This window comes from Alosa pseudoharengus, unplaced genomic scaffold (assembly GCF_046254945.1).
Source record: "Alosa pseudoharengus isolate Yale_2024_CS ecotype anadromous, Long Island Sound unplaced genomic scaffold, YU_APseudo_1.1 YU_APseudo_1.1_scf_7, whole genome shotgun sequence".
NCBI lineage: Eukaryota > Metazoa > Chordata > Actinopteri > Clupeiformes > Clupeidae > Alosa > Alosa pseudoharengus.
Window position 1 is genome coordinate 33,125,010 of NW_027468859.1, and position 7,205 is coordinate 33,132,214.

Consider the following 7,205-nt stretch of genomic DNA (forward strand, 5'->3'; position numbering starts at 1 on the left):
CTGACCGACCCCTTTGAAAAGGCACGGAATACACTCAGCTACTGCCAAACACTTAAAATTGAGGGACTGTAAAAACATCACTTGTGGGGACCAATTGAAAAAGTCCTACACACACAAAGTTGTGGGGACCAACTAAAGGCATCTCAAGCGGTCCTACACACACTTCACTTCAATAAAACAGATAGAATCAAATTGAGGTAGGATAAAACATGAGTTGTGGGGACCAATTGAAAAAGTCCTACACACACAAAGTTGTGGGGACCAACTAAAGGCATCTCAAGCGGTCCTACACACACTTCACTTCAATAAAACAGTTAAAATCAAAGTGAGGTAAGATAAAACATCAGTTGTGGGGACCAAATGAAACAGTCCTACACACACAAAGTTGTGGGGACCAACTAAAGCCATCTCAAGCGGTCCTACACACACTTCACTTCAATAAAACAGATAGAATCAAATTGAGGTAGGATAAAACATGAGTTGTGGGGACCAATTGAAAAAGTCCTACACACACAAAGTTGTGGGGACCAACTAAAGGCATCTCAAGCGGTCCTACACACACTTCACTTCAATAAAACAGTTAGAATCAAAGTGAGGTAGGATAAAACATCAGTTGTGGGGACCAATTGATAGAATTCAAAAAGCCCTGGCCTACTCTCAGCTTCAATAGGATATATCAGTTGTTGGAATCAAGTGAAAGCAAAGACTACATATATTGCAAGACAAAGGGGAAGAAATTGTATGCTATAAACTGTACCCAAAGGTTACGTTACTTAGGCTGGCTACGTAGTGCTAACAGACACATCATGATTATGTTACCTGAGTGGCACATGTTGGGAGGTCACTGCTAGAAGGCACATTTTCCAGGCTGCAAGTGGCATCCTCACCCTTGATAAGAAGAGAAATACATGTGCACAAAGTGTTAACATGTACCCTATGAATAGACCGTCAGTCATAACAACCTTCTAAACACCTTCACCTTGCACTTAGATTTGTATCTTTTTTTAAAACAGTGCATGTATGCTATAAACTGTACCCATTGCTAATGTTACTTAGGCTAGCAAAGTAGTGCTAACAGACATACAAGCAGCCTCTCTCATGAGATGACAAGAATGGTTACTTTCTGCCTGGCATTTTCTCTCTCCTAGTATGATGTAATTCAAATTAGTGGCTAACTAGCTAGTTAGCAATAGTTTACATACAGCTCCAGGAGTTATGTTAAAGTGAGCAGAACGATAGCTGGACAAACTAGTTTCACATGAGGTGTAAGCACCAGCGCTATTACTGTGGCCCTAGCCTACCTAATGACCGTCAAATTCTGCTTCACAATACTATTTCCACAACAGGCAAAGACTGATTATGTTACCTGAGTGGCAGATGTTGGGAGGTCACTGGTAGAAGGCACATTTTCCAAGCTGCAAGTGGCAGCCTCACCCTTGATAAGAAGAGAAAGACATGGGCACAAAGTGTTAACGTGTACCTTATAAATAGACCGTCAGTCATAACAACCTTCTAAACACTTTCACCTTGCACTTAGATTGCCATCTTTCATTATTTTATTTAACATGAGTTATAGGGACCGGGTGCAAGAAACCATGAAGGCCCTACACACAAACCTGACTTCAATATGATAATTAGAAGCAAGTTAAGAAAGGATAAAGCATTAGTTGTGGGGACTAAGTGAAAGAAATCTTAAAAAACCTACAAACCCTACACACAAACATACTCAACTTCAATAATGACAATGCATAGCAAGCTGAGGTAGAATAGTTCTAGTTGCAGAGTTCGCAGGTGCTAGGCTAGCGCAAGTGATCAGTATGTGTTAGCCTGCCACTAAAAACAGTCTTACCCACTCCACAGTACACCCGAGGCAAATAAATTATAACACCAGACTATCGATGTAAATGTCTGTGTTCAATAAGCTTAACTATAGCCTTAACTCAAAACAGTTGTTAGGCATATATCATTCTGATCTGTAGAAATGTCACATGCAGCCATGCCTACATTCTGCTTACTGCACATTCATTTTAGGCTAATATATTATGATATTCAGTATTCAGGAATGATATTTTACCCTATCATTCTATTGTTAAAGCAGTCATACCTGCAGGCATTTAATTGGGCTACAGGTTTTCTACAGGAATGGCATGTTGCATAAACTTGCGACGTGTTCCGAATACAGAGTTGTTATTGAAAACTTTGGCGTCAGCAAAACAACTGTGCACCGATGTGTGAATTCAATTTGTTTTATTCTACAGGAACAAGCAAGAGAGCACATTAAGTTGCCTAATGTTGGGGAAGCGCCAGAGATGGCTGAGATTCTCTGAAGGTTACATAACGCAATGCGAATAAACTGTTTCCATCAACTTTATTCGCATTATACCTTATGCGCATCGAGAGTGGATCCACCCCCCCTCTAGCAAATCAAATATTGATGCGCATTCAAAATTTTGATGTGCATTTCACGTTGTTTCCATTCGAATAGATAAAATGTGCATTAGCAAGTTGGATGGAAGCACGCTAACTAAGAAAGGGATCACTCACAGGTTGGGACAGTGATTAATAAAACCATGCAAGCAAAGTACAGGTGTTTGTAAACTGAAAAGCAGTACACAGAAATCGAAGAAAGCTATTATTCTAATTTAAATCTAATAAAGTTATTATTTTAAACAGAAATTGCTAACGCTGCTAGATCTCACCTCATTTCTCCATGGCCAACAAACAGAGATGTGGTTTACCATCAACCTCAATTAACTTCATGCGGCAATTAGGAGTCTTATGGTCATCATTCACCAATCTCCCAAGACTGTTGTCTTCCAATGCTGCGTCAATGCTGGAAAATGCATTAAAATCAACAAGAGCAATTTTTTGAAGGAACACTCCAATTTTTTGAGAAATAGGCTCATTTTCTAACGCCCTAAGAGTTTTACAGTTTTTTTTAATCCAGTTAGTACATTTAGTAAGACCTCTGGAACTGGCAGTAGCACTTTACCTATTAGCCTAAAACTTACCACCACCATTTGCCTTTCCATTTAAAGTCAAACAAAAAGACACAGCAAGCTTTATGGTAGATTTTCCTCCTATGCTGAGCTTCTACTGCATCAATGATTACTCCTCTGTATTCAACCACGAAATCACCCTGCTGGAATGGTGCTAAGGTAAAGACACCACGGCCTGAAAAACAGAATGTGGGTCAGAAATGTACAAAAAACTTCATCAGCATACATGAGCATATAAACTTAGGCCTTAAATCAGGAACCAGTTAGGGCTGGGCGATATGGCTAAAAATAATATTGCAATATTTTTAGTCTATTTGACAATATAGAATATATATCTCAATATTTTGACATTTTCTCAAAAGTGCTTCATGAATTCTCACTTTCACCCTATGTTTTAAATCATGCCAGTATGATAAAGTAGGCTATGATAAATCATACCAGTCCAATCCCTGTAAATTATACCCGCATGAAAAAAATCTTGGTTATTCACAAGTGGTTTCTATTTTAAATTTGCATGTAAAAGCAGAGGTGAAAGTAGTTTTGAATTATTGCCAGTAGCCTACTAGTAAAGTTTCTCATAGGGAAAAGTGTGCATACAAAAAAATTCAACACATCTAAATAGGGTACATCAGTTGATTTATTTTAGCCTATTTGCAGAGCATTCATCATGGCCTGTTATTTGGCTTGATCATTCTATATCTGCCTCAATGCTAAGATCTCGTAAATGTAATGTAAAATTCAATCTGGAGGGGAAGCATAGACAAACATTTACCACGAGAAATGCATGTGTGGAGAGTGAGAAGTGCGCATTTGCGCTGTCATTTTCAAACAGTCAGATGTGTACATAGACAGTATCCCTTCTGCCTAAGGCACAGATATCGTTGTAACTTTAATTTGAAGATCCCTTGCTATTTGTGTTGCTTCCATCTATTAACCTAGCTCATTGTTGAACAACACTAGCCTATGCTACCGCTGCTTTTGAACTGAAAGTTAACTTTTTCACATCTACACCTAGATGTCATACACTTTGTACATTTCACATCTACACCTAGATGTCATACACTGTCCGAACTGTTCAGGATTGGTTGGTGAGTGTGTGATGTGCGTTGTTCACGTTGTTACTGAGAGGGAACCCTCAAGATCAGAAACTAGAGGGGTCTAGATACTCTGTATAACTCATTATACTGAAAACAATACCATGGCATATAGTTTCTGATCTTGATATAAGATTAATAACACTTGGTTAGATTGTATTAGATAAGCAGCAGTTTTGCAGTATATTAATACTGTTATCGATGGCCTAAGCTAAAGTCCACAATCTCTTGAAACATAATCTTTGAATCAAGCCATCTTCACTCCATGTTTAAAAGTAACACTTCAAAGCACACGATTATACGCATTATTTTCTAATATTGAGCATGAACAAGCAAGAAATCGTGTCCTGACTGCAAATCTTACTCAAATTTCCACTAAATAAACGTAGCCACGAGCATAGCCTACTGTAGCTGCTACACAGGCATGACTGGTGTGAAGTCTACAAGTGATTATATACATCACGTCGCCAGCATTTACACATCTATGAAACAAACCTGCCGACGACCAAAGTGTTCGACAAAAAGTTTACAGCGTCTTCTTGAGAGCTCGTCTGTGCTACATACAGTGGCCACTTCATTCACGCCTTCCGTTATTCATGCAGCTCCTTGAAATGTATTGCAACATTGACGTACAACGTATGCCTTCAACGCATGTGAACGAGACAACGACTTTGTTAAAGCCGAATTTATCCACGGTTCAGTTTGAATTACTTGCTGTTAACACGTAAATTACTGTGACTTTTGCTCAGTATCCAAAAGCAGCGCACAAGACTGAAACATTAAGCATATTTCTTACCAATAGCGGGGACATGTTTTTGCAGCATGTAGGCGAACTCTCAACAGGTGTAGCCTACATTAACAAGCAAGAAAGCGTCCTGACTGCAAATCTTAGTCAAACCAGTAAATAAACATGTAGTCACGCGCATACACAGGCATGCATGATTACCTCTGGCTTGATGTGAATGTAATACCCGACATCACGTCGCCTTTACACATCAAACAAACATGCGAACGACCAAAGTGTTCGACAAAAGTTCACAGCGTCTTGTGAGCTTGTCTGTGCTATGCCTTCACCGCATGTGAAGGAGACCATTTGTTAACGCCGAATTTATCCACGGTTGAGTCTTACTGTTCACACGCAAATGACTGTGACCTTTGCTCAGTGTAAACAAACAGCACACAGGCTGACACATAAATTAAGCATATTCTTACCACTATCGAGCGGGGACATATGTTAAATGTTTGCAGCATGTCGGCGAACTCTCAACACTTGTACATGATAACACTCTCACTTTATACTGCAACCTACACAACTCAAAACCAGCGCAGAATTACTTGAACAAACAAATTGCTGTAGTCTGTGAACTTGAATATGACACTGCCTGCCTGAAGCTAGTTTTTAAAATAGCGCCTTGTGGAGGAATAAGTAGATCTCAAGACACAACTGAACATCTTTTACAGAGTTCTGAGCTGTTAGCAAACATTTCTGTTTTCCTGCTGTTTCCGGTTTAAAATATTACATACCTTTTTTAGGGCTAATGAACTTAGCTTCCAGCATTTCAGTGTCTCTGCAATTACGTGCATGGTCACATGCTTCGCGCATGGGATTTTGTCTTCGTTGTAGCATGTTAATCTGTAAATGAAGACATTTATATTAAACGATTTGTATCGTGTCAGTTTATCACATTTGGACAGCAGAAGTTATTCCTTCAAGGGAAATGAACTGTTGCTAACTCAATGTGCACCAAATTCGTAATTGCTAGCACATTATGCTGGCTCACTTTTACAATTTACTTAGCCATCTTTGCATATGAGCTGCCTAGCATAATGTGCTAGCAACTACAAACGTGGTGTTAGTTTAACCAATATAACACCAGGTTTTGTGAAAGTATGTCTTAGGAGTAAGGCATAAAAACAAACACAATATTTACGTAGTCAAATTTAACAACCACAACTAGCGTTTACCAACTGCTTTGAAACTGCCTACAGATAAAAAAGACCTGACATCTACTGAAGCTAGCCCACCATGCATTATGTAGCCTTTTGACTTCCCTCGCCCTCATTTGTTTTTTCTTTGTTCAAACATTTCGACTTAATGTGTATAAACTGATACAATATGCTGTCGTAATAGGTATTTACCTTTTGTTGCTGCTGGCATGGTTGTCCTTCCTCTGAAGTTTGAGAAAATGACGATTAGTCAAATGAAGTCTGATAACATTACATTTTCTGAATGCAAAGTTATACTTAACTTACCTTTTTTGTAATGTCAAAACTAGGTATGAGAAGTGTGATATCTACATGCACATAGAATACTATCAAGAACTTTATTCCAGCATTCATAACTCATTTTACCCATATTATACAAGTGCATAATTAAAGAATTCACCATGCTACTCTCAATGATAGGGCAACCATCTTAACATGCAATTTAGCTATAAGCTAGGCTACTTGCTGCTACATGTGCTCCCCTTGACCCTGAACATTAACACTTACAGCAGTTAGGCATGCATTGTTATTTGACAATCTACAATTAACATTTACTCTCGCAATTTAATTAAACTTACTTTTTATCTGTGAAGTTGGATGATGTTCCATAAAATAGTAAAGATCTGTAGAAAAAATATCGCTGTTCCCAAAATGGTGGATGCTTCTTCTTCTGCTTTTGGTTTTCTGGCGGTCTTTCGATGATGCGATCTACTCATTTGCATATTCTGATTTCTCGGATCTGATTGGTAGATGTCCATATGTGTGTGTGTGTGAGAGAGATATGCAGTTACAGTGTCTGGTCATGGGTTGGCGGTACTGAGCACCCCAAAACACACACAAAACACACATTTTCAAAATTTCATGACATATAGGCCAACCTAAAATTTTGTATCTAGGCAGTTGGCAATGTTGTTCTAGGCTCATCTAAAGGAAAAACATAATGGGGACCAAGTGTAAGTCCCCACCATTCCAGCGGTCCCCACCCCGTGACTACTTTGTCAGGTCGAAGTCCCCATTTTGTAATAAAGACAAGCACACACACACACACACACACACACACACACACACACACACACACACACACACACACACACAGACACACAAACATTGCCTTGGGGGCTATACT

General features: G+C 39.0%; 1 long non-coding RNA gene across 1 annotated transcript; it reads right to left on the reverse strand.

Moving 5' to 3' along the window:
• Positions 1-1,371: 1,371 nt before the first annotated feature.
• Positions 1,372-6,877, reverse strand: LOC143109552 (uncharacterized). The gene is made up of 6 exons (XR_012983899.1): positions 6,658-6,877; positions 6,233-6,264; positions 5,618-5,726; positions 3,012-3,174; positions 2,700-2,833; positions 1,372-1,435 (listed from the first exon to the last, which is right to left on the reverse strand). It is a non-coding gene; the product is annotated as an uncharacterized LOC143109552 (long non-coding RNA).
• Positions 6,878-7,205: the final 328 nt, after the last annotated feature.